Here is a 26,161-nt window from a genome sequence, read left to right on the forward strand (position 1 = left end):
AGAGATGGAAATATGTGATTTGAATGACAGAAGTCAAGATTGCAGTTCTGAAAAAACTCAGTGAGTTTGATAAACTCAGAAATAAAAAATCAGTGAACAATATGAGTACATACTAAAGAGACTGAAACCTTAAAAAAGAACCTGAATAGACATTCTGGAAATGAAGAACTCAATAAAAGAGATAAAGAATGAGCTAGCAAGGAAAAAGAAAGAAAAAAGAAATAGCGCTAAAATAAATTTAATTTTCATATCATTTATTTGTCATAGAATTTTCATTCTGGAAAATATCCTAGAAATCCCACAAACGTGCCGTTCTGTTTTGTTGTTTTCGCATGAGAAAATTGGGGCCCTTAGAAACCGTGGCTTGTCTAAGTTGGGCTAGAACCTAGATATCCTGGTTTCTAGTCTACAGGCATTTATTTGGTGAGCATGGGAAGCATTCTGGTTTTTAATGGCAGATTTGTTCAACAACTGACCCAGTATCTCCCAGAGGTAAACTGAGCCTCATGAACATACAGAAGGCCTGAGGGAAGATGTACCTCTGACCTCTGGTGGCTGCAGAATTAAATGATCATGTTGCAACTCTTTCTGTGGGAAATCCTTTGGGGAATTAATTATTGCTGTGATTATATGGAGTGTGACTTTTCACGGAGTAGCTTGGCATATTTATTCTGTACTGGTATGATACGAAACCAAGGCACAACTGAAAAGACCTTGACACCTTCGTGAAGCTTACAGACAAAACCTGCCAAGAGTCCGGTCAATTTCTTTTTAATTTTATCTTGCTGGTCTCCAAAACAAAAACAATGAAAAAGGTTTTTATTTTGAAATATGTTCTATTCATCGTTCCCTTACCCTTCTGATGCTGCAAGAGTGGCACTTGTTGGAATAATACATAGCTGTTTGGAACATCTGCACTACCTTCCAGATGAAGAAATGAGAAATGGATGGGTCATGCAACCTCTCCTTTGAGTCAGGAGGCTCCAAGAAGGGTACCTTTTATCAGGAGGCACATCAACAGTACAAAGGAGCCTCACTCGCTCAATACAGCTAGCATTCGGGGAGGCCTTGTGCCCAGGCAGGATATCGTATTCCTAACTTCATACTTATTGGTCCCATTTTCTATTGGAAAAAGCTTTCAGATAGAATCATAGAACACTTAGCGGGAGGCTTTCACCTGCTGCCAGCTGACCCACGTGTGCCGCAATCGCTCTGTCTGTGACTGTGCACTGGCTTCCAAATTCTCGAGCAAAGCAGGCTGTAAGAGGAGGGGCACACAGTGTAGTTTAGTTTCCTATTTAGCTTTCAAGGATCATATGAATATGGGTCTAGGTGACACCTACCCCAGTGTTTAGGAAGTGATATTTGAGCTTTTGCTAAACAATGAGAGTCTTGGACCAAAGTGGACCTGGGCAAAGGTGACTGCGTTCTGGGCCTGCCTGCTGTTTTCTAGAAACACGCCTGTGGAAGGAGTAATTGCAGTCCCTGGGTCTCCCAGCACTTGCAAATTAAAACCTTGAGGACACACGTTGCTTGTCCCTTGCCTGACCTCACTTTGCTCCCTTCACCAGGAAGGCACTGATGGCAGCTGGGAAGACAGAGAAGTGGGGGAGAGAGAGAGAGAGAGAACTCATGCCTGATGGATCCCATTAAGCTTAGTGTGCAAAGCAAGCTGAGATGAAGTAGCTGCTCTGGTATGCATCCAAAACTGCTGTTCTATTTTTAGTTTCTCCCGCATGCTTCTTAGCCCCACATTGTCCGCCTGGGCACCTGGATCGGCTGCAAAACGTGGAACTGAGCCACTCATTTGTAAATCTGGAAGGAAGGAGGCCATTGATGCAGGGCTTGTTTATCGCTGACAGGGAAGGGGGGCCTGGAATGTTAATGAGACGGCTCTCTGAAGCATGCCTTCATGGTTAGCTCGAGTTCAAAGGAGGAGGCGGCCTCAGTCCTGCGCTGAACAAATGGGAGCCGTTGATAGAGGGAAGGAGAAATCAATTATGCTGTTGCAGGCTTCCGTGCCATTGTGTTGGGGTTGTTGGAAAAGGTAGGACAAGGACCAGATCTCAAAAGGAAACAAAGCCACATGGCCTTGAAGTCTAACAAGTTTGCCATGGCAACTGATGGAAATAAGCCTCCCGGGCACCCGAGCAGGTGTGTTATCTTACAGAATAAACAGACTTCTCTCACTCCCTGGTTTTATAATAAAACCTGTGTTTGGATTACTTTCCTCTCCTCTTTGTTACCGGGAGAAGTTGGCTGTTGCTCAGTCAGCCCAGGGCTCTAGCGAGGGAAATGTAATCAGTGTTATCAGAAGGGCTGCTTTTGAAAAGCTGGCGCTGGGCTTGGTTGCCAGCCTCCTCACTGAGCAGCAGCTGGGCCACAGGTGCCTGTCTGGCCTTTGCACCTTCCAGGCGATGTCCGCCACAGAAAGCCTCTGCGAACGCTGAGGCCTGGCTCTCCCACAGGCAGTGGTCAGAAGCTGCATTCTTCCAAGGGATGGAGAATTGTGTTTAGGTGAGCCTGGGAGCTGACCAATTTCAGCATCCCGTGTTATCTGGGATGTGGGCCAAGAGTTCCCTGAGTTTGGGGATTAACTGATTCGATCTTCCAATCTGTTGTTACCTACAAAATTCAGTTACTCAGAAATTTGCAGGGTGCTGCTGTTTCCTTGAGCTTTTTTAATCCCTCTCAGATGGGTCTTGAGGTGGTAGGTTCTCATGTCCAAAATGTACACGAAATGTGGGGAGTTTATATAATCTTCCTAAGTAAAAAAGAAAAGTTTACTTTTTATTGTCACAAGGTTAAAAGTAGTGATAAAGTAGGATAGTTCTATTTTCGTTGTTCTCACTTTGTGACTCCAAGAAAACTTCCTCCACTCTGGACTTAATTGGTTTTCAAAACAAGATGCCCGTTCACAATGGGCTCCTAGAACACAGATGATTCTGAACTAAGTTGTGGTGACCCAACCAAATTAAAGAGAACTTGAGCAGCCGGGGCCAGCCGGCTCTACTCAGAACTGGCAGGCAGCTGTTAATGTTCAGAAAACCCCTGTGCCCTTCTCTCCTCCAACAAGATGCTCAGCACCATGCTCCTGCCCCTCTCGTGGAGCCCTGCCTCCCAGATGATGCCCTGGATGTCCCTTCACATGTCACCTTAACTTTGATCCTAATAAGAGAAAAAAAACGGCTGCCCAAAGAACTGAAACGCTGGGGTCACAGGTGGAAAGGGTTTCCTGCACTAACCCAACCAGGAAAAACAGTAACAAGAAGTTCAGGCAGGAAACCAGGCTGTGAGTTCACCTTAAAGCAGGGGCATTCCAAAGTGGGTAGGCAGGGCCTTTCCACATTCAGGTTTTTAAAATCTGAGATTCAAACTAGGTCTTTGCACATAAGACCATGAAGCAGAGTCCCTGACAACCCCGTGTGAGCATGAAAGTTCTGGTCCCATCGTGCAACCATTTTAAACCATCATTTAAAAGCTACTCTCAGAAAGGTGAAAAAGTGAGAGTTAAGCAGCAGCTACAGATCAGCAATCAATCTCCAATGATTTAATAAATGCCTACTATGTGCCAGGGACTATGCTTGGTACAAAGAGGAACAACATATGCTATTGTCTTCCAACTATTAAACTCTAGATGGGGAGATAGGACAGACACAACATGTGAAAAGATCCAATCTGAGGCAGCATACAGTAAATGCTAAGCAAGTGCAACATTGATCCCTTTTCCCTGACCCTCATGATGACACAAGACTGAGCTCTCATTTATGCAGTTTCAAGGTCAGATCTTCAAAGAAGCAGATGACTGGAGATTTTTCCTAATACACAGATGACTTGCTCACTCCTTCTTCCCACATACACCTTTTAAATGAACATATTCAGACTACCTATAAATCACCATGTAAATGAGATCTGAGATAGGAAGACCGAATGTAAGAAATGGGAAATTATGAAAAAGCATGTAGAGTATTAAACCAATGAATGACAATGCAGCCCACAAAGCATACATCAGCCCACTCTAAAGAGCAGCCTAGCTCCATGCCTCAAGAAGGGCCAGACAACACTGCAGGAGGTGGGAAGGTAGGATGTGCTTGTTACACTGCAACCTCCACAGCTGAGGAAGCAGAAAACTGGCCGGTGCTGGGATACACTGGGAGAGAGCAAATGGATTTCTGCACTCTGCTAAGTTGGGTGTGGAGAATGTTTGAAGTTGAGATAGTCAGCTGAATATACAAATAACTGAGCAAAAAAGCAGGAAATGATAATTTGCTGAAATGGACAAAGAAATGCTCTCCATGGCATTGTTGAATTTTCGCAAACAAAATCTGTGGTAGAAAACACTGACCAGCCCTGGCCGGTTGGCTCAGCGGTAGAGCGTCGGCCTAGCCTGCGGAGGACCCAGGTTCGATTCCCGGCCAGGGCACACAGGAGAAGCGCCCATTTGCTTCTCCACCCCTCCGCCGCACTTTCCTCTCTGTCTCTCTCTTCCCCTCCCGCAGCCAAGGCTCCATTGGAGCAAAGATGGCCCGGGCGCTGGGGATGGCTCTGTGGCCTCTGCCTCAGGCGCTAGAGTGGCTCTGGTCGCAACATGGCGACGCCCAGGATGGGCAGAGCATCGCCCCCTGGTGGGCAGAGCGTCGCCCCTGGTGGGCGTGCCGGGTGGATCCCGGTCGGGCGCATGCGGGAGTCTGTCTGACTGTCTCTCCCTGTTTCCAGCTTCAGAAAAATGAAAAAAAAAAAAGAAAAGAAAAGAAAACACTGACCAAGCTGAATCTGTGATGTGTTTTAATATGTTTCTCACTCATGCATGTGCTGCAGCTTTGTAATCAGAGAAACCTGAGTTTGAATCTCAGTTCACTTACTTACAAGTTGTGTGACCTCAGGCACGTTATTTTATCTCGCGAAGCCTCAGCCATAAACTGAGCAGACCTACTCCCAGGGAGGCTGTCAGGATCAGGTAAGGTGTACAATAGAGAGCCAGGATAGTGCCTGGTGCACAGTAAATACTCGTTAAGTGTTCCTTCCTTTCTTGCCTTTTCCTTCTTGCTTTCTACATCATAATTAATGATTATTATGCAACTTTGAATATTTTCTCATTTCCAAAAAGGCAAATAGCAAATCCTAGCCAAAAAAAAAAAAAAAGCTTCCATCGCTTCCATTTTAAAAATGAAGCCTTAGGAGAGGTCAACACATAAGCTTTTAATCTTAAAACTTTCATCTAGTTTTTCAGAGAAGCTGATCAGTGTAGTTTGTTTCCTTACTAAGGCCTGGGAGAGGCCATCGCCAGCTCACAAAACAATCATAGCCTCTGGAGAGCCTTGTTTCCTCTAACGTCTTACCCGGGAGTGAGCCTCCCAAGCGCACTGGCTGGAATGATTACAGGTAGAACGTATCAAACTTGGCAATGATGTTTGACTTTAATTAAATTTTATTTTATTTATTCATTTTTTAGAGAGGAGAGAGAGGGAGAGAGAGAAACAGAGAGGGAGAGAGAGGAGAGAGAGAGAAGGGGGAGGAGCTGGAAGCATCAACTCCCATATGTGCCTTGACCAGGCAAGCCCAGGGTTTCGAACCGGCGACCTCAGCATTTCCAGGTTGACGCTTTATCCACTGCGCTACCACAGGTCAGGCGATGTTTGACTTTAAAGGAAGCCAACTTTCGCAACTCACAATGGGGCTTCAAAAATAGGATAATGAATTTGAAAGTATTTTGAAAAGTAACTTGAAAAGCAGTATTGTGTTCATATTATACCTGTTATTTAAAAAGGAAAATTTGAATTTAGGTTGGAAAACCTGTTCTGTTCTGCTCTGCTCTGTCTCTGCTTTTCCAAAAAAATGAATAATGTCTCCAACACGGTCAACTTTGACCTATCTAGCCAGGGAGGAAAGGGGGGAGGGCTGGTTAAACAAACACTTAAATTGAAAGATAGTTGCCACATCATTGGATGTTTCTCAAACCTCTTTTTTGTTTTCAAAACGAAAAACCTTTTCTTGAAACTTCCCCCATATTGACTTAAATAATTTTAATTATATTATTTTTTGTATATATTTTTTTTTATTGTGGAGATAGAGACAGGGAGAGAGACATCGACTTGCTGTTCTACTTGTTTATGCAGTCATTGATTGGTTGGTTCTTTTATGTGCCGTGACCGGCGATCAAACTTGTAACCTTGATCTTTTGGGACGATACTCCAACCAGCTGAGCTATCTGGCTAGGGCCCTTTCTTTATATTACTCCATAAACATGTACAAAATTATATAACTAGATATATGCTTTATGCTTGTAGCTCATTAAAGTTTATAAAAATGTAAAATGAAAAAGTACTAGAGATCCATTGCACAACTGAAATGTAGAAACACCATATCCCTGTCCATAGAAAGAGTCTTGCAAGATTTGCAGATGAGTAAATGAAAACAGTTCTGTAAAGGTCATAAATGTTCCCTGATGTCTAGATTCCAGAAAGCCCTTAGGATGCTGCCTTAACAACCTCTGTAAAAGGCAAGATAATCAAGCACATTTTTTTTGCTTTTTGTGAAATACTTCGCTGAGCACTCTCTCCCTAGATTGTTCCAACGATAACCGAAAGCCTGTTTCGCTTCTGTAAAACTGCTTTGGCTAGGTGCTCACCCCCTCTTCTCGTTTCTTTTTGCCTTTAAAAGTAAACCCCTGAGTTAGTTCGGGGTCTCATAATTTGGTAACTATACTTCTTGTGCGGTCGCCAGCATTTAAATTAAAGACTCCTTAATTTGGCTACTTAATTCTGTGGCAAAATGTTTGTTTCTTCGCTGTGCAGATATAACATTTTGGAGGGCTCAGTGAGATTGTGTCCTCTGGACACATTTGGTTTTGCCGCACACAGGCAACTGGCCTCCTCGGCCTGACTGCTGGGAATGGAAACCCAGCAGGAGAGGTGCCTCCTGAGACGTTCCAGGGCTCCACTGGTCTTTTCTGTCTGGCCGACAGTCAGTTGCAGACAATGGGCATGTCCATCCACCCATTTGGAGTCATCAGGAAAGCCTCCAGAGGTGAGTAGAGCAAATTTGCAATTTGCTCAATTTGTAACTTGCTTATGGCTGGCTGTCTTGCACCTACTGTGATCAAGGATTGGACACAATAGCACTTGCACAATGGGTTCCCCAGGGCCAAGATGTTGGCGGAGAGTTAATGTGTTCTGAGGAAGACATTAGTGGAGACTGAGTTAAGTCCTGCCTTGGGGTTCCCGGGACACGTCTGTTTGTGCTGTCTGTTCTTGCCAAGATCTCATTCTTTGCTCTTGCTTTATTGTTTTTGCACTGAAAACCCATAGTGAATGGTGTCTGAATGAGGAGCTCTGGTGCCTGCACCTGCGTTTCCAGTTTGTGGCTCCACAGTGAATAATCACGGAGTCCGAGTGGGCCCCAACCTGTGGTTCCATGGTGATCATCATATGGCTTAGGGTGGTATCAGACACTCTCTGATCCGAGTAGGGGCTTTATACTGACACACCAATGCTAAGAGGCGCCTAAGTTCCTGCAAGGGACGTGGCCAGGCGAGTACCTGAGTGGCTCTTCACGGGGCACCCCCTTCCCTGTACGTCCAACTTTGTCTGAAAGCTCTCCGTCCTTTGGTTCTCCAGGAATTGACTCAATGATGGACATTTTAGAGAGTTGGCACAAACCTCAGTTCTTGATCCCTTTCGTCATCTTGGGAAGCTCATTGGTGCTAATATTGTTTGTAACAATAGGGGAAAGGCAAAGAAAGAGCCAGATTCCCCTTGAGTGTATGCTTAAAAATTTCAAAATTGGATTTTCTATTACAATGTAAAATTAAGCAGGGGGAGACTTCAAACTCTTTGTGAATTAGAGTAGTCCTCCCTTAGGGTAGGGTAGCCAACAAGGGGCTCATTAGATGCTAGAGATGTCAGAGCTGTATAGAATACAATAGCTAAGCCCCAGGGCCACCAGACCAGTTCCCCTACATAGATCAGCGGAGGGCCCTGGTAGAAGACCCCCCTCCCTTGGGAAAGGTTGTGCAATCAGGGACAGTCATCATGTTTCACTAGCAACAGCCTCAAAATCAAGAAAGAAGGTCCCTGTCTCTCACAGACTGTTAGGAGGAATCTGAATGACCTCCTCCATCCCCTCCTTCTCCATCAGATCCACCCGCCTCAGGGAGCCCAGAGCCACTGTCAAGGCAGACTAGGAGGCAAGAAAAGAAAAAGGAAGCAGAATCCCTCTTACTGTTGAGAGAAGCCCCACCAGGAGAGGGAAGGGAAACGGAAGAGCCTTTTCTTGTTTATGTCCCTTTCTCCTCTAGTGACTTGTATAATTGGAAGGCTCAGAATCCTTTCTTAGAGAAGCCTCAAGTCCTAACAGGACTGTTAGAATCTGTATTGTACACACATCGCCCCACTTGGGATGATTGTCAGCGGCTTCTAGTTACCTTGTTCACTGCCGAAGAAAGGGCAAGAATCAAAACTTAGGAGAGAAAAGCTGCTATGTTAGGAATAAGTGGGTCTGAGGAGAATAACCAAGACCACCTCGAGAAGGTGTTTCTGGTTACCCAGCCTAAGTGGGACCCTAACACCACAGTGCGCTGGGAAGCTTTGAATATTTTTCCCCAGTTTCTGTTAGCTGGGGTCAGGGGAGCTGCTAAGAAACCCATGGATTTGTCCAAGGTGTCAGAAGTTATTCAAGGTCCTCAGGAGACTCCCGTGGTTTTCTTAGAAAGACTGCAGGAAGCCTACAGGGTCTATACACCTCTAGACCCAGAGGCTTCAGAAAATGCTATGGCAATCAACTTAGCCTTTGTCACAGTCAGCTCCAGATATTAGTGGGCAGCTACAAAAATTAGAAGGCTTCCCAGGGATGGTAATTTCCCAACTGTTAGAGACAGCTCAGAAAGTTTATAATAATAGAGACACCTTAAAGAAGAAACAAACTGAGAAAATGACTAAGGTAGTTGTAGCTGTTCTAGAACACCAGAATAAAAAGAAAGAGAAACTGAGCTCAAAGAAAAGCCAGAACAAGTCATCTTAAGGTTTAATACATGTGCTGTTACAAGTCATACAGAAAAGGGTAGAGAAGCTACAAGGTGAATAAAAAAATTTATGTATGCTCATAGCTACCCTTATAGAGTAAACTGTAAATATTAGTGATGTGTCCAATAGGCTACTTAGGGGAAGGAACCTCCAAAAGGAAGTATATTTTGAAAAAGAATTGCTTGTTACTAGCTTGGTTGTCACTAAAGGTTAAGGTTTTTAAAAATGAAAGTTCTAATTAATTAGAAAGAAATTATATAGTTTTAATAATAAAAGGTATAAAGTATAGAAATATTTTTGAAAAAAAGAAAGAAAAGAAGTTATTATGAAAGCTAGTTATTTCTGAATAGATAAGAAAGCTCATGAAAGTTGAGAGTTTATGTAAGTTGCAAACGGTTTGTGCAGGTTGTAGGCGGTTTGCACAAAGAGAAAAAAAACAGGTTTAGAGAACAGAATAAGCCTCTATTGTATATTCTAGTATATGCCATGCCTCAAGTTTATTTGTATAGAGGAAATAGTTTTACAAAATAGAAAAGGTTTAGATCCACTGTTTCTCCAACAGGGTGGCTTATGTGCAGCATTAGGAGAAACTTGTTTCTTCTGTGCTAATAATTCTAAAATAATTAAGGAAAGTCTATCTGTAGTCAGGAAAAACATAAAATAAAATAATTTGAACAGTCGGAAAACTGGTTTTAGAGAATGTTTAGTCACCCTGGCTAACAACCCTATTGTCTGTGGCGATTGGTCCTCTTACTTTAATATTGTCTTGTCTAATATTAGAACCATGTTTGATCAATTTTATAACAAGGTTTGTTCAAGAAAGGGTAAACTCTATTAAATTAATGACATCAGAGTGCAATATACAATTATCCAAGACAATAGTGATGAAACTGAATCAAGGATTTGATTAAAAATTAAGTATAACCAGTAAGGAATGAAATGTAGAAACACCATATCCCTGACCATAGAATGAGTTTTGCAAGATTTGCAGATGAGTAAATGAAAAGAGTTGTGTAAAGGCCATAAATGTTCCCTGATGTCTAGATTCCGGAAAGCCCTCAGGATGCTGCCTTAACAACCTCTGTAAAAGGCCAAGATAACCCAGCACATTTCACTGCTTTTTGTAAAATGCTTTGCTGAGCACTCTCTCCCTAGATTGTCCCAATGATAACCAAAAGTCTGTTTCGCTTCCGTAAAACTGCTTTGACTAGGTGCTCACCCCCTCCTCTCGCTTCTTTTTGCCCTTAAAAGCAAACACCTGAGTTTGTTTGGGGCCGCATGATTTGATAACTATAGTTCCTATGTAGTTGCCAGCATTTAAATTAAAGACTCCTTAATTTGGCTACTTAATTGTGTGGAAAAACGTTTGTTTCTTTGCTGTCCAGATAAAACACAACAATGTGAATATACTTCACACTGCCAAACTGCACACTTAAACATGCTTGCAATGGTAAATTTTATGTTGTGTTTTTACCTCCATTAGAAAAAATAAAATAAAATAAAAAATTTAAGAGGCCCTGGCCGAACAGATATATGAAAAGATGCTCATCTTCTTTAGTTATTAGAGAAATGCAAATCAAAACTGCAATGAGATACCACCTCACACCTGTTAGATTAGCTATTATTAACAAGACAGGTAATAGCAAATGTTGGAGAGGCTGTGGAGAAAAAGGAACCCTCATACACTGTTGGTGGGAATGTAAAGTAGTACAACCATTATGGAAGAAAGTATGGTGGTTCCTCAAAAAACTGAAAATAGAACTACCTTATGATCCAGCAATCCCTCTACTGGGTATATACCCCCAAAACTCAGAAACATTGATACATAAAGACACATGCAGCCCCATGTTCATTGCAGCATTGTTCACAGTGGCCAGGACATGGAAACAACCAAAAAGCCCGTCAATAGATGACTGGATAAAGAAGATGTGGCACATATACACTATGGAATACTACTCAGCCATAAGAAATGATGACATTGGATCATTTACAGCAAAATGGTGGGATCTTGATAACATTATACAAAGTGAAATAAGTAAATCAGAAAAAACCAGGAACTGCATTATTCCATACGTAGGTGGGACATAAAAGTGAAACTAAGAGACATTGATAAGAGTGTGGTGGTTACAGGGGGAGGAGAGAAAGGGAGAGGGAAAGGGGGTGGGGGAGGGGCACAAAGAAAACTAGATAGAAGGTGACAGAGGACAATCTGACTTTGAGTGATGGGTATGCAACATAATTGAACGACAAGATAACCTGGACTTGTTATCTTTGAATATATGTATCCTGATTTATTGATGTCGCCCCATTAAAAAAATAAAATTATTAAAAAAAAAAAAAAAAGAGGCCCTGGCCGGTTGGTTTAGTGGTAGAGTGTCAGCCTGCTGTGCTGAAGTCCGAGTTCAATTCCCGGCCAGGGCACACAGGAGAGGCACCCATCTGCTTCTCCACCCCTCCCCCTCTCCTTCCTCTCTGTCTCTCTCTTCCCCTCCCACAGCCGAGGCTCCATTGGAGCAAAGATGACCCGGGTGCTGGGGACGGCTCCTTGGCCTCTGCCCCAGGTGCTAGAGTGGCTCTGGTCGCGACAGAGTGATGCCCCAGATGGGCAGAGCTTCGCCCCCTGGTGGGCGTGCCAGGTGGATCCCAGTCAGGCCCATGCGGGAGTCTGTCTGACTGCCTCCCCGTTTCCAGCTTCAGAAAAATACAAAACAAAAAAAAACAAAAAAACTTTAAGAACAAGTTAAATTTACAAATTAAATAAAAATAAAATCATCAACTAAAGTCAAATAAAAAACATTAATTTAGTGTAAAAGTGATAACATTTTGCTGAAACTAAAGCCAATGTTGGGTTTAATTGCAATTTATACACATAATTAGAAAAGTATAATGAGATACTTTTATGCATTTTATGTTTCAGTTGTTGACTTAGAGATTTGATTTTGGGCATGATGGACAGTCATTTGAATCACAATTATTATCATTATCATAATTTTTCTTTCTATCAGGTTACTCATTTGAAACCATCAGTTAATTATGTCAGAAAGCAACTGGCTTAAACATGCTCCTCTCCAAAATATAATATTGATAAATAATTTTAAAAAGCTTCTAACAAAAACTTCTTCATGGAGAATATTTGCAAAGTGTTATGTCATGTAAACACAGAGTCAAACCAACTCTTCTGTTTGTATCCTGAATAAAGTGACTACTTTGCCTAGTTACTTTTCAGTTCAACTGATCCTGCCCTGAGACCTGTAATGACTCTATGTTTTTACCATTTTCCTCTATTTAAACTACTGTGAAGTATTTTTTTTTTTTTTTTGTATTTTTCTGAAGCTGGAAACGGGGAGAGACAGTCAGACAGACTCCCGCATGCGCCCGACCGGGATCCACCCGGCACGCCCACCAGGGGCGACGCTCTGCCCACCAGGGGGCGATGCTCTGCCCCTCCGGGGCGTCGCTCCGCCGCGACCAGAGCCACTCTAGCGCCCGGGGCAGAGGCCAAGGAGCCATCCCCAGCGCCCGGGCCATCCTTGCTCCAATGGAGCCCCGGCTGCGGGAGGGGAAGAGAGAGACAGAGAGGAAGGAGGGGGGGGTGGAGAAGCAAATGGGTGCCTCTCCTATGTGCCCTGGCCGGGAATCGAACCCGGGTCCCCCGCACGCCAGGCCAACGCTCTACCGCTGAGCCAACCGGCCAGGGCCAACTGTGAAGTATTAAACTTCATTCATAGTTGTGCCATGATTCCTTTGGCCTTCCCTTTGCAGGAATGTGCCATTTCTGTATTAGGTAAGTCTGATTCTCTTCTCGTTAGTCAATGACAATGAAAGCAGCACAGTTATTTTTATGCTGGAAAATAAAAATTAATTTATAGAATAAATTAAGAGATTAAACTTAATCACATCATTTATCACTGAAAACATATACTTTTAGCTTTATAACTTGCAAAGTAATTCAATCTGATCTTTATTGAACAGTAAGCAAGATGTTTTGACATTTTGATACCAGAAATGCCAATCTATACACTGAAATGTATAGCACGGTGACTATGGTTAATAATACTGTATTACATATTGAAAGTTGATAAGAGAGTAAATCTAAAAGAAAAAAAGACTATGAACACATTAAAAGTTAAACATTGCCCTATTAACTAGCATATGGTACCAGCCCTATTTTAAACCAAATTACTGACATTAAAAGTATATGATTATAATATGAACACCCAGGTAAGCCAGACAAGTGTACATTTTATTATATTTTTTAGATCATCATTGAAATGAAAACACATTATTACTAACAGACCATCAATAATATATAGTTAGACCTCTCTAGCTTGAGGAAAAACTGATATATTATATACAAATATTTAAAGAATTAGAACATCATAGCCCTGGGTGGTTGGTTCAGCAGCTAGAGTATCAGCCTAACATATGGGCGTCCTGAGTTCGATTCCCTGTCAAGGCACACATGAGAAGCAACCATCTGCTTCTCTCCCTCTACCACTTCCCTTCTTTACTTCTTCCCCTCTCATAGCCAATGGCTCGATTAGTTCAAACTTTGGCCTCAGGTGCTGAGGATGGCTTGGTTGATTTGAGCATCGACCCTAGATGGGGTTGACAGGTGGATCCCGGTCAGGGCCCATGCAGGAGTCTGTCTTACTATCTCCCCTCCTCTCAGTTAAAAAAAAAAAAAGAATGAGTTTTAGAATACCATAAAAAGTGTGATGAGAAGTGTATCCACATGAAAGAGGCCTATGTGGGTGTCAGGCCCAAGCAGGATAAACACGAGGGACAACTCTGCAGAGCATCCGCGTGGCTCAGGGTCAGAACCTAAGTGGGCTGAGAGGGTGGCTTAATGCAGAGTGTTGAAGCCCAAGTAGGTAGGATATTGGGGCAGCCTATTATGGGGTTTCAGAGGTCACATGGGATAAAGGAAGTATTCTTACAAAAGAACAGCCTAGTGTGGGTTGTTGGAGTCTAGGCGGGCTGTAGAGGGTACCCCTGTAGAGAGGTGAATTAGCATGGATTTCAGAGCTCCATGTAGAGTAAGAAGAGTGTCTAAGGGTATCCAGCATGGGCTTGTTATAGCAAAAGCAGATGTGCTACCTAATAGCAGAGCATCTGATTATCCTGATAAACATAGCATTTGATACAAAAACATATAACTCAATTATGAGACCACATCAAACACAAATTGAATGACACTTTATATCAGGGGTCCCCAAACTTTTTACACAGGGGGCCAGTTCACTGTCCATCAGACCACTGGAGGGCTGGACTATAAAAAAACCTATGAACAAATCCCTATGCACACTGTACATATCTTATTTTAAAGTAAAAAAACAAAACGGGGCCCTGGCTGGTTGGCTCAGCGGTAGAGCGTCGGCCTAGCGTGCGGAGGACCCGGGTTCGATTCCCGGCCAGGGCACACAGGAGAAGCGCCCATTTGCTTCTCCACCCCTCCGCCGCACTTTCCTCTCTGTCTCTCTCTTCCCCTCCCGCAGCCAAGGCTCCATTGGAGCAAAGATGGCCCGGGCGCTGGGGATGGCTCTGTGGCCTCTGCCCCAGGCGCTAGAGTGGCTCTGGTCGCAATATGGCGACGCCCAGGATGGGCAGAGCATCGCCCCCTGGTGGGCAGAGCGTCGCCCCATGGTGGGCGTGCCGGGTGGATCCCGGTCGGGCTCATGCGGGAGTCTGTCTGACTGTCTCTCCCCGTTTCCAGCTTCAGAAAAATGAAAAAAAAAAAAACACAAAAAAAACAAAACGGGAACAAATACAATATTTAAAATAAAGAACAAGTAAATTTAAATCAACAAACTGACCAGTATTTCAATGGGAATTATGCTCCTCTCACTGACCACCAATGAGAGAGGTGCCCCTTCCAGAAGTGCAGCGGGGGCTGGATAAATGGCCTCAGGGGGCCGCATGCGGGCCGTAGTTTGGGGACCCCTGCTTTACATAATGACTTCCCTATATTCTTTAAAAGTGTCAAGGATATAAAAATCATGGAAAGACAGAGACACTGTTCAGAATGAAGGAGATTCCAGAGAAGTGAGGAATAATTGCATGGTGTCATTCTGAACTGGAATTGTTTTTGCTATAAAGTAGATTATTGAGCCATAAAGAAATTTGACTGAAATCTGACTATTAGAGCCCAATGAATCAATGTTACCTTCCCAACTTTGCTGTTCAGACTCGAGTTATGTAGGGGAATGTCTCTGTTTGATGAAATGCTCACTAAGATATTCAGGAGTGATGGGAGGAATCAGATCAGCAACTTCCTTTCAAATGGTTTAGGGGAGAAAAAGTCCTAATACTTTACTTGTAACTTTTCTAAAAATGTGAGATTGTTTTACAATTTAAAATATAATGATAAGTCTTAAAAAAAAAAAAAGATAAAGTTGTGTGTATAATGAATGACCAACTATGTAGAAATATCTTGCACAAAAGTAAAAGTTGCCATATTGACCAGTTATTATGTGTTAGATACTGTTCTATACAATTTGTATACTTTGTCTCATTTGAACTTCACACCAGTCTTACAAAGTGGGTATTACTAGGTTCATTTTACAGGTGAGGAATCTGAGGCTCAGAAAGTCTGTTACCTGCCTAGGTTCTTAACTATTGTACTGACCAGAGAAAAAGAGTGAAAAAAAATGCCCCAAATGTTAATAGTAGTCATCTCTGGGCATTGGAACCATGAATGACTCTTAGTTTTTCCTTTTGTAGTTTTCAGTATTTTCCAAAATTTTCACTATGGCATATTGCTTTTGAAATTAGGAGTGAAAGAGAAAGTTTTCATTTAAAAAGCAAACCATTTGTTGTAGAGCAATGTTGTAAAAATAGGCTGATTATTCAAAACCATATTGAACAACCAGTGATATTATCTCTTAGAAGTGATATTATTGCTGATTTTCATAAAAATTTTTTTGCTTCTTTATAATTTACTATTTCTATAATTAATTCTTTCATTCATTTAACAAATACTACTGAGCATCTGCTATGATTTATTCTATAAGAAAAACATTTTAAAGAAAAATTGGCCCTGGCCGGTTGGCTCAGCGGTAGAGCGTCGGCCTAGCGTGCGGAGGACCCGGGTTCGATTCCCGGCCAGGGCACACAGGAGAAGCGCCCATTTGCTTCTCCACCCCTCCGCCGCGCTTTCCTCTCTGTCTCTCTCTTCCCCTCCCGCAGCCAAGGCTCCATTGGAGCAAAGATGGCCCGGGCGCTGGGGATGGCTCTGTGGCCTCTGCCTCAGGCGCCAGAGTGGCTCTGGTCGCAATATGGCGACGCCCAGGATGGGCAGAGCATCACCCCCTGGTGGGCAGAGGGTGGGCAGAGCGTCGCCCCTGGTGGGCGTGCCGGGTGGATCCCGGTCGGGCGCATGCGGGAGTCTGTCTGACTGTCTCTCCCTGTTTCCAGCTTCAGAAAAAATGAAAAAAAAAAAAACAAACAAAAAAAAAAACAAGAAAAATTGTGTAGTAAAGTCTAAAGGTGTAAATTATATTAAAAAATCAGGAAGGAGATTCCAAGATGGCAGCAGAGTAGGAAGACGCACAGAATGCCACCTCCCCCCACCAAACTGGATTACATATTAATTTAGGAACAATCATCATGAAAAATCAAATTGGGACTAAAAAACCAAGGAGCACAGAAGAATCAACATCGATCCTGGTAGGGAGTGCAGGGGCACAGTGGGGGCTCCCCTGCTCGCAGGAGCGAGGGGAGGCTGAGGCTGAAGGTCCAGAAGGGCTCTCATTACAAGGAGAGAGACCTCGAGAGGTGGGGGCCCTCAGTCTTAGATCCAGAGACCCAGCCTAGAAACCCAGGGACTGACTGGTCTTACATGAGGAAAATGGGGAGAATAAGACAAATGGTGACTGGGAGAGGAGTGCCTTGTCTGACCTGAGATGAGCTGCTGACTCATTCTCCCATGCAGAGGTGGCCATAGTGGGGGGAGGGGTCAAGCCCTCCACCCAGCACAAGCCTAAAGTGGAAACAGGTGTCCTACTTCCTAAAAGCTCTCCAGCTCCAATCAGCACGAAAGACACTTTGAAAAGGAGGAAGTAAGGGGGAGGAGCAGTGACTCAGGTTTCCAGGGAAACCTGAGCTAAACTCCCCGTTCATACTGAGAATGCACCCCACCCCCAGAGAGTAACTGGCAGAACACACCTTCAGATTCTCAGAGATCACACCCACTGCATTCCTGGATACAGTTTCAACTAAGCCCCCTGCTGAGATCAGTAAACATAAGCTCCCTGCTGGGTTAAGCAAACAGACAGCAGGCAAATCAAAATTTTAAAGCGGCTCTCCTAGTTAAGGAGAATTAAATTCAAACAACCAGCAGAGGCAGAGAAATAAAGGCCTGGAGGAGAAGCCAAATTAAATAAACCAACCTCAGACCCACAACTCTAACAAGCCTGCAAACCACACACAGAAACAATGGGAAGACAAAAGAACATAAGCCACATGAATCAACAAGAAAAATCTCCAGAAAAAGAATTGGATGAAATGGAAGTAATCAAATTACTGGATGCAGAGTTTAAAATAATGATTGTTAGAATGCATAAGGATATCAAAGCTACAATGGATGGACTTAATGAGCACCTAAATAAAGAAATTGTAAGCATCAAAAGGAACACTGAAATCATAAAAAAGAACCAGACAGAAATGACAAACACAATATCAGAAATGAAGACCACACTAGAAGGAATTAAAAGCAGGCTGAATGAAGCAGAGGATCGAATCAGCGATTTAGAGGACAAGATAAGCGAAAGCAAAGAAGCAGAACAGCAAAAAGAAAAGAGGATCAGAAAGTCTGAGGAAACTCTAAGAGAGCTCTGTGAAAACATGAAGAGAAACAATATCCGCATAATAGGGGTTATTGAAGGAGAAGAGAAAGAACAAGGCATAGAGAACCTAATTGAAGAAATCATAGCTGAAAATTTCTCTAAACTGATGCAGGAAAGAGTCACACGGGTTCAAGAAGCACAGACAACCCCATTAAAAAAGAACCCAAAGAGGCCTACACCAAGACACATCATAATCAAAATACAAAAGCTAAGAGATAAAGAAAGAATACTTTAAGCTGCAAGAGAAAAGCAGTCAATCACCTACAAGGAGTCCCATAACGATGACATCCGACTTTTCAACAGAAACACTTGAGGCCAGAAGGCAAGAAATATTCAAAGTAATGCAGAACAAAAGAGCCTACAACCAAGACTTCTTTATCCAGCAAGGCTATCGTTTAAAATAGAAAAAGAAATAAAAAGATTTCCAGACCAAAAAAAAAAAAAACCTTCAAGAAATTCATTACAACCAAACCAATGCTGCAAGAAATGTTAAGGAGCCTGCTATAAACAGAACAAAGCAAGGGGGAAATCTAGTAAAAGAGGAATGTAGGCCCTGGCTGGTTGGCTCAGTGGTAGAGCATCAGCCTGGCGTGCAGGAGTCCTGGGTTGGATTCTCAGCCAGGGCACACAGGAGAAGCACCCATCTGCTTCTCCACCCCTCCCTCTCTCCTTCTTCTCTGTCTCTCTCTTCCCCTCCTGCAGCCAAGGTTCCATTGGAGCAAAGTTGGCCCAGGCGCTGAGGATGGCTCCACAGCCTCTGCCTCAGGCGTTAGAATGGCCCTGGTTGCAACAGAGCAATGCCCTAGATGGGCAGAGCATCACCCCCTGGTGGGCATGCCGGGTGGATCCCGGTCGGGCGCATGCAGGAGTCTGTCTGATGGCCTCCCCATTTCCAACTTCAGAAAAATACAACAACAACAAAAAAAATAGAGGAATGTAGATTTAAAAAATAAAATGGCAATAAACAACTACATATCAATAATAACCTTAGCCTGACCAGGCAGTGGCGCAGTGGATAGAGCATTGGACTGGGATGCAGAAGGACCCAGGTTTGATACCCCGAGGTTGCCAGCTTGAGCACGAGCTCATCTGGCTTGAACAACAACAACAAAAAAGCTCAACAGCTTGGACCCAGGGTCACTGGCTTGAGCAAGGGGTTACTCAGTCTGTTGAAGGCTTGTGGTTAAGGCACATATGAGAAAGCAATCATGAACAACTAAGGTGTTGCAATGAAAAACTGATGATTGAGCCTGACCAGGCGGTGGCGCAGTGGATAGAGTGTCTGACTGGGATGTGGAGGACCCAGGTTCGAGACCCCGAGTCGCCAGCTTGAACGCGGGCTCATCTGGTTTGAGCAAAAAGCTCACCAGCTTGGACTCAAGGTCGCTGGCTTGAGCAAGAGGTTACTTGGTCTGCTGAAAGCCCACAGTCAAGGCACATATGAGAAAGCAATCAATGAACAACTAGGTGTCACAATGAAAAACTGATGATTGATGCTTCTCATCTTTCTCTGTTCTGCCTGTCTGTCCCTATCTATCCCTCTCCCTGACTCTCTGTCCCTTTAAAAATAAATAAATAAATAAATAATAAAAATTAAAAAAAATAATAATAACCTTCAATGTAAATTAATTAAGTGATCCAATCAAAATACATAGAGTAGCTGCATGGATAAGAAAACAGGACCCATACATATGCTGTCTACAAGAGACCCACCTTAAAACAAAAGATACACATAAACTGAAAGTACAAAATGAAAAAAAGAATTTTATGCAAATGGAAATGAAAAAAAAGCTTGGGTAGCAATACTTATTTCTGATAAAATAGACTTTAAAACAAAAACTATAGTTAGGGATAAAGAAGATCACTACATAATGATAAAAGGAGCAATCCAACAGGAAGATATAACCATTATAAATATCTACGCACCTAATATAGGAGCACCTAAATATATAAAGCAGACTTTGATGGACATAAAGGGTGAGATCAACAGCAATACTATAATAGTAGGGGATTTCAATAACCTACTAACATCACTGGATATTTCCTCAAAAAAAACAACAACAAAGAAACAGCAGGTTTAAGGGATATACTAGATCAACTGAATTTAATAGATATCTTCAGAACCTTTCACCCTAAAGCAGAAGAATATACATTCTTTTCAAGTGCTCATGGTACATTCTCTAGGATAGACCACATGTTAGGGCATAAACCAAATTACAATAAATTTAAGAAGATTGAAATCATATCAGGCATCTTCGAGATCACAATGGCACGAAACTAGAAATTAACTACAATAGAAAAACTGAAAAACTTGGAAACTAATCAGCATGTTATTAAATAACTAATGGGTCAACAATGAGATCAAGGAAGAAATAAAAAATTTCTTTGAAACAAATGAAAATGAATATACCACAACTCAAAATTTGTGGGACACAGCAAAAGCAGTCCTGAGAGGGAAGTTCATAGCATTACAGGCATACCTTAAGAAGCTAGAAAAACTCAAATAAACAACTTAACCCTGCATCTAAAAGAACTAGAAAAAGAACAGCAAGTAAATCCCAGAAGAAGTAGAAGGAAGGAAATAATAAAGATCAGAGTGGAACTAAATGAGACAGAGGCTAAAAAAACAATAAAAAGGATCAATGAAACCAAGAGCTGGTTCTTTGAAAAGGTAAACAAGATCGATGAACCTTTAACCAGACTCACCAAGAAAAAAAGAGAGAGGACTCAAATAAATAAATTAGAAATAAGAGTGGAGAGGTAACAACTGACAGCAGAAATACAAAGGATTGTAAGAAAATACTATGAAGAAATGTATGCCAAAAAAATTGACAACCTAGGTGAAATGGACAAATTCCTTGAAACATATAATCTTTCAATAATCAATCTGGAAGAATCAGAAAACCTAAAGAGATAAATTACAACAAATGAGATTGAAACAGTTATCTAAAAACTCCCAACAAACAAAAGCCCTGGGCCAGATGGCTTCACAGGTGAATTCTACCAAATATTCAAAGAAAAACTAACTCCTATCCTTCTCAAGTTATTTCAAAAAATTCAAGAGAAGGGAAGACTTCCAAGCTCCTTTTATGAGGTGAGCATAATTCTGATTCCAAAACCAGGCAAAGACAACACAAAGAAAGAAAATTATAGGCCAATATCCCTGATGAATTTAGATGCTAAAATCCTCAACAAAATATTAGCAAACCAGATCAAGCAATACATGAAAAAAATCATACATCATGATCAAGTGGGATTTATTCTGGGAAGGCAAAGCTTGTACAATATTTGCAAATCAATCAATGTGATTCATCACATAAACAAAAGGAAGGAGAAATCCACATGATAATTTCAATAGATGCAGAAAAAGCATTTGATAAAATCCAGCACCCATTCATGATCAAAACTCTCAGCAAAGTGGGAATATATGGAACATACCTCAACATGATAAAGGCCATCTATGACAAACCCATAGCCAACATCATACTCAAAAGTTAAAAGCAATCCCCTTAAGATCAGGAACAAAAAGGGGTGCCCCTTTTCACTACTCTTTTAAAAAATTTTTTTTTATTTTTTATTTATTCATTTTAGAGAGGAGAGGGAGAGACAGGGAGAGAGAGAGAGAGAGAGAGAGAGAGAGAGAGAGACAGAGAGAGAGAAAGGAGAGACAGAGAGAGAGAAGGGGGGAGGAGCTGGAAGCATCAACTCCCATATGTGCCTTGACCAGGCAAGCCCAGGGTTTTGAACCAGCGACCTCAGCATTTCCAGGTCGATGCTTTATCCACTGCACCACCACAGGTCAGGTTTCACTACTCTTATTCAACATAGTTCTGGTAGTCCTAGCAACAGCAATCAGACAAGAAGAAATAAAAGGCACCCAAATTGGAAAAGAAGAAGTAAAACTATCATTATTTGCTGACTACATGATACTGTACATAGAAAACCCTAAAGTCTCAGTCAAAAAACTACTGGATCTGATAAATGAATTCAGCAAAGTGGCAGGATATAAAATTAATACTCAGAAATCAGAGGCATTTTTATACACCAACAATGATCTGTCTGAAAGAGAAATTAAGGAAATAGTCCCCTTTACTATTGGAACAAAAAAAATAAAGTACCTAGGAGTAAATTTAACCAAGGAGATTAAAGACTTGTACTTGGAAAATTATAAAACATTGATAAAAGAAATCAAGGAAGATACAAACAAGTGGAAGCATATACCGTGTTCATGGGTAGGAAGAATAAACATCATTAAAATGTCTATATTACCCAAATCAATTTATAAATTCAATGCAATTCCTATTTAAATACTAATGACATACTTCAAAGATACAGAACAAATATTCCAAAAATTCATATGGAACCAAAAAAGAACACGAATAGCCTCAGTAATCTTGAAAAAGAAGAATAAAGGTGGATGGTATGACACTTCCTGGTACCAAGTTATAATACAAGGCCATTGTACTCAGAACAGCTTGGTACTGGCATAAGAACAGCAAATAGACCAATGGAACAGAACAGAGAACCCAAAAATAAACCCACACCTTTATGGACAATTGATATTTAACAAAGGAGTTAAGAGCATACAATGGAATAAAGACAGTCTCTTAAACAAATGGTGGTGCACATCTGTTAAATTGCAAATGGGAAAATTGCACAGCTACCTGCAAAAAAATGAAACTATTGTAGACCACCAACTTACACCATTCACAAAAATAAACTCAAAATGGATAAAAGACTGAAATGTAAGTCGGGAAACCATAAGCATCTTAGAAAAAAACATAGGCAGTAAGCTCTCTGTCATCTCCCGCAGCAATATATTTGCTGATTTATCTCCACAGGCAAATAAAATAAAGGACAGGATGAACAAATGGGACTATATCAAACTATAGAGAGCTTTTGCACAGCTAAAGACAATATGAACAAAATAAAAGACAAACCACACAATGGGAGAACATATTGGACAATATGGCTGATAAGGGGTTAATAATCAAAATTTATAAAAACTTGTAAAACTCAACACCAGGAAGATAAACAATCCAATTAAAAAATGGGCAAAAGAGATGAATAGACACTTCTCCAAAGAGGACATACAGATGGCCAATAGGCAGATGAAAAAATCTTCAACATCACTAATCATTAGAGAAATGCAAATTAAAACCACAATGAGATATCACCTCACACCAGTCAGAATGGCGCTCATCAACAAAACAACACAGAATAAGGGCTGGTGAGGATGTGGAGAAAAGGGAACCCTCCTGCACTGCTGGTGGGAATGCAGACTGGTGCAGCCACTGTGGAAAACAGTATGGAGATTCCTCAAGAAATTGAAAATCAGACTGCTTTTTGACCCAGCCATCCCACTTTTAGGAATATATCCCCAAAACACCACATCAATGATTCAAAAGAAGAAATGCACCCCCATGTTTATGGCAGCATTGCTCACAATAGCCAAGATCTGGAAACAGCCCAAGTGTCCATCAGTGGACGAGTGGATTAAAAAGCAGTGGTACATATATACAATGGAATACTATGGGGCCATGAAATTTAAGGAAATCTTATCTTTTGCGACAACATGGATGGACCTGGAAACTATTATGTTAAGTGAAATAAGCCAGGCAGAAAAAGAAAAATGTCATATGACCTCACTCATTTGAGGAATCCAATGAACAATGAGAATTGAGGGTCAGAATAGAGACAGAGGCGGGATCAAAGGGACCAGAGGGAAAGCGGACAGAGGGAAAGGGGATGAGAGGATGGGATCAGAGAAAGGAAAGAGATTGGTGAAATTATATACACATAACAGCGTTATAGAGAGCAGGAAAGCAAATCCTGGAGGGAAGGGGGGAAGGCGTTGTGGGGAGGGGGTCAAGGAGGATGTTGAGGGGAACACGGAGGAAGGGGGATGCATTTGGGGGGGGACACTAGAATCTATGTAAACAAAATAAATTTAAATAATTTTTTTTAAACAATCAGGAAGGAGTGTCATCCTCATACACCATGGTTGCAGTTTCAATCTTTGGTTAGAGAACATACAAGAATCAACCAATGAATGCATAAATAAGTGGAACAAAATAAATAGAACATCTCTCTAAAATCATAAATAATTTTTTTTTAAAGAAAGAAGAATATATATGCTTAGAAAAAGACTGGACAACAAAATGATGCCAATGGTTGTTTCAGTGGTAAGTTTGTGGCAATTTTATCTTCTAATACTTTTCTATGCTTTTCCAGTTTCCAACAATAGATATTACTTACCCATTCTATTCATGGCTGGGTCTTCAGTGCTTAAAGAGTACCTGACACAAACTAGCAGTTTAAGAAGATCTGTTGAATGAAGGAATGCTTCTGAGTACAAATGCACCAAAAATGTCACTTTCAAAAGCAGCATTGACCTTTGTTTATTCATTGCCTGATGGTAGTTGGCAAACTTTTCATTCACCCTATGCTATGCTCCACTATTCTGGAGAGAATGTGAGAGAAGGCACAGGTATAGTAGGGAGTTCTAGTTGTCATTTACCAGGTGGTGGTGATGAGGAGAGTGATGTTACAGAAAGACAGGTGAGCCAGAAGAGGGAACACACTATTTAGAAGAACACCACAAGGTTGTTTTGTTGTATTTATTAAGATTTCTATTCAACCAGTCTCCAGGAGAACTGGAGGTGACACGTCACCATCCTCGCATCCATTGAGGATTGACTCTGTGCTGTAATAGTGGGACTTCTTGAGAGTGACATCTGAGTTTTACGAATAAATGGAGGGGTGGGATGAGGTTGAAATGACTCAGTCACAGCTCCTCTTTTGCTTGGAATTATGAAACTCATTTCTCTGCTGTTATAAATTAATGTGGATCATCAACCCTAAGAGAGACCAGATATGAGGTCATATCTTAAGGAACAGAAGTCCCTTAGCTGGTTCCTGAATCAGGCCTACTGCCCAGCAGCCACATCGCCACTTGGCTATCCAACTCTGTACTCATTTATGGGGAGCTTACATGCTATAATAATATCGCCAAGTTTGAAGATTCTCAAACATCATTCAAAGTAGTCCTTAGGTATATCCAGGGATTACTAGAGGAAACAAACAATAAAAGTCACCCTTGAATCCTCTCTTTCTCTTACATTATACATCGGCAAATTCTGTTGGTTCAACTCTCAAACTATATCCAGAATCTGACACTTCCCCTCGCTTGCTTCACTTGGATTATTGAAAGAGCCTCTTGACTACTCCCTGCTTCGTACTCTGGTTTCTCTTCAAAGTACAGAAACCTTGCGCCTCTTTTTTAAACTACTCCCTGCTGCAACCCTTGGCCCCTGGTTTATTTCCTACACAGCACCCACAGGGATCCTTTGAAAATCTACAGATCATGTCATTACACAAGAACCTCAGCCCTTAATAAAAGGGGCTCCCGTTGTGTCCCACAACCCTGTTGTCTCTGACCTCACTTTCTACAGCTTTCCCCTTGCTCACTCCACTTTAGCCACCTTGAATTCCTTGCCGTTCCTCAAACATGCCAGGCACACTTTGCTCTTGCTCTGTCCTCTGCAGAAAGTCATCCCGCCCCCATTCAATGGCCTTGTCTCTTACTGCTGAAGTCTCTTTTCAAATGTCGCCTTACCAAAGAGACCACGCCTGGCCATGAATTCCAAGTAGAAATCACCTATCCAGACATCATCTCCTTTACCTGGCTTTCTTCTTCATAGCAACTGTCATCATCTGGGACAGTTCTGCTCACCAAGTGTGTCCAACTTTCCCAAACACATAGTATAAGTGCACTTCCTCACCTTTTAAAATTTGGTGCAGCCATGTGACTTGCTTTGTCCTGTGACAAGTAGTAGAAGTGTCCCGTATCACTTACAAAAATAAGCTTTAAGAGTTAGTGTACAACCTGACTGGTGGTGATGCAGTGGCTAGAAGCATCAACCTGGGACACAGAGGACCCAGATTCAAAACCCCTAAGGCTGCTGGCTTGAGCGTGGGCTCACCAGCTTGAGCTCGGGGCCACTGGCTTGAGCGTAGGATCATTGACATGATCTCATTGTCGCTAACTTGAGCCCAAAGGTTACTGGCTTGAAGTCCAAGGTCACCAGCTTGAGCAAAGGGTCACTGGCTTGGCTGGAGCCCTCTCATCCAAGGCACGTATGAGAAGCAATCAATGAACAACTAAAGTGACGCAATTAAGAGTTGATGCTTCTCATCTCTCTCCCTTCCTGTCTGTCTCTGTCTCTGTCTCTCTCGCTTAAAAAAAAAATAGCTAGTGTACAATTCATCACACTGTCTTTTCCGTCTCCCATG

The 26,161-nt window shown here is 42.0% G+C and overlaps 1 non-coding gene across 1 annotated transcript; it reads left to right on the forward strand.

Moving 5' to 3' along the window:
- Positions 1 to 11,366: 11,366 nt before the first annotated feature.
- On the forward strand, positions 11,367 to 11,441 carry TRNAS-GCU (transfer RNA serine (anticodon GCU)). Its single transcript has one exon. It is a non-coding gene; the product is annotated as a tRNA-Ser (tRNA).
- The last annotated feature ends 14,720 nt before the right edge of the window (positions 11,442 to 26,161 follow it).

The sequence above is a fragment of the Saccopteryx leptura genome, chromosome 3, assembly GCF_036850995.1.
Source record: "Saccopteryx leptura isolate mSacLep1 chromosome 3, mSacLep1_pri_phased_curated, whole genome shotgun sequence".
Lineage (NCBI taxonomy): Eukaryota > Metazoa > Chordata > Mammalia > Chiroptera > Emballonuridae > Saccopteryx > Saccopteryx leptura.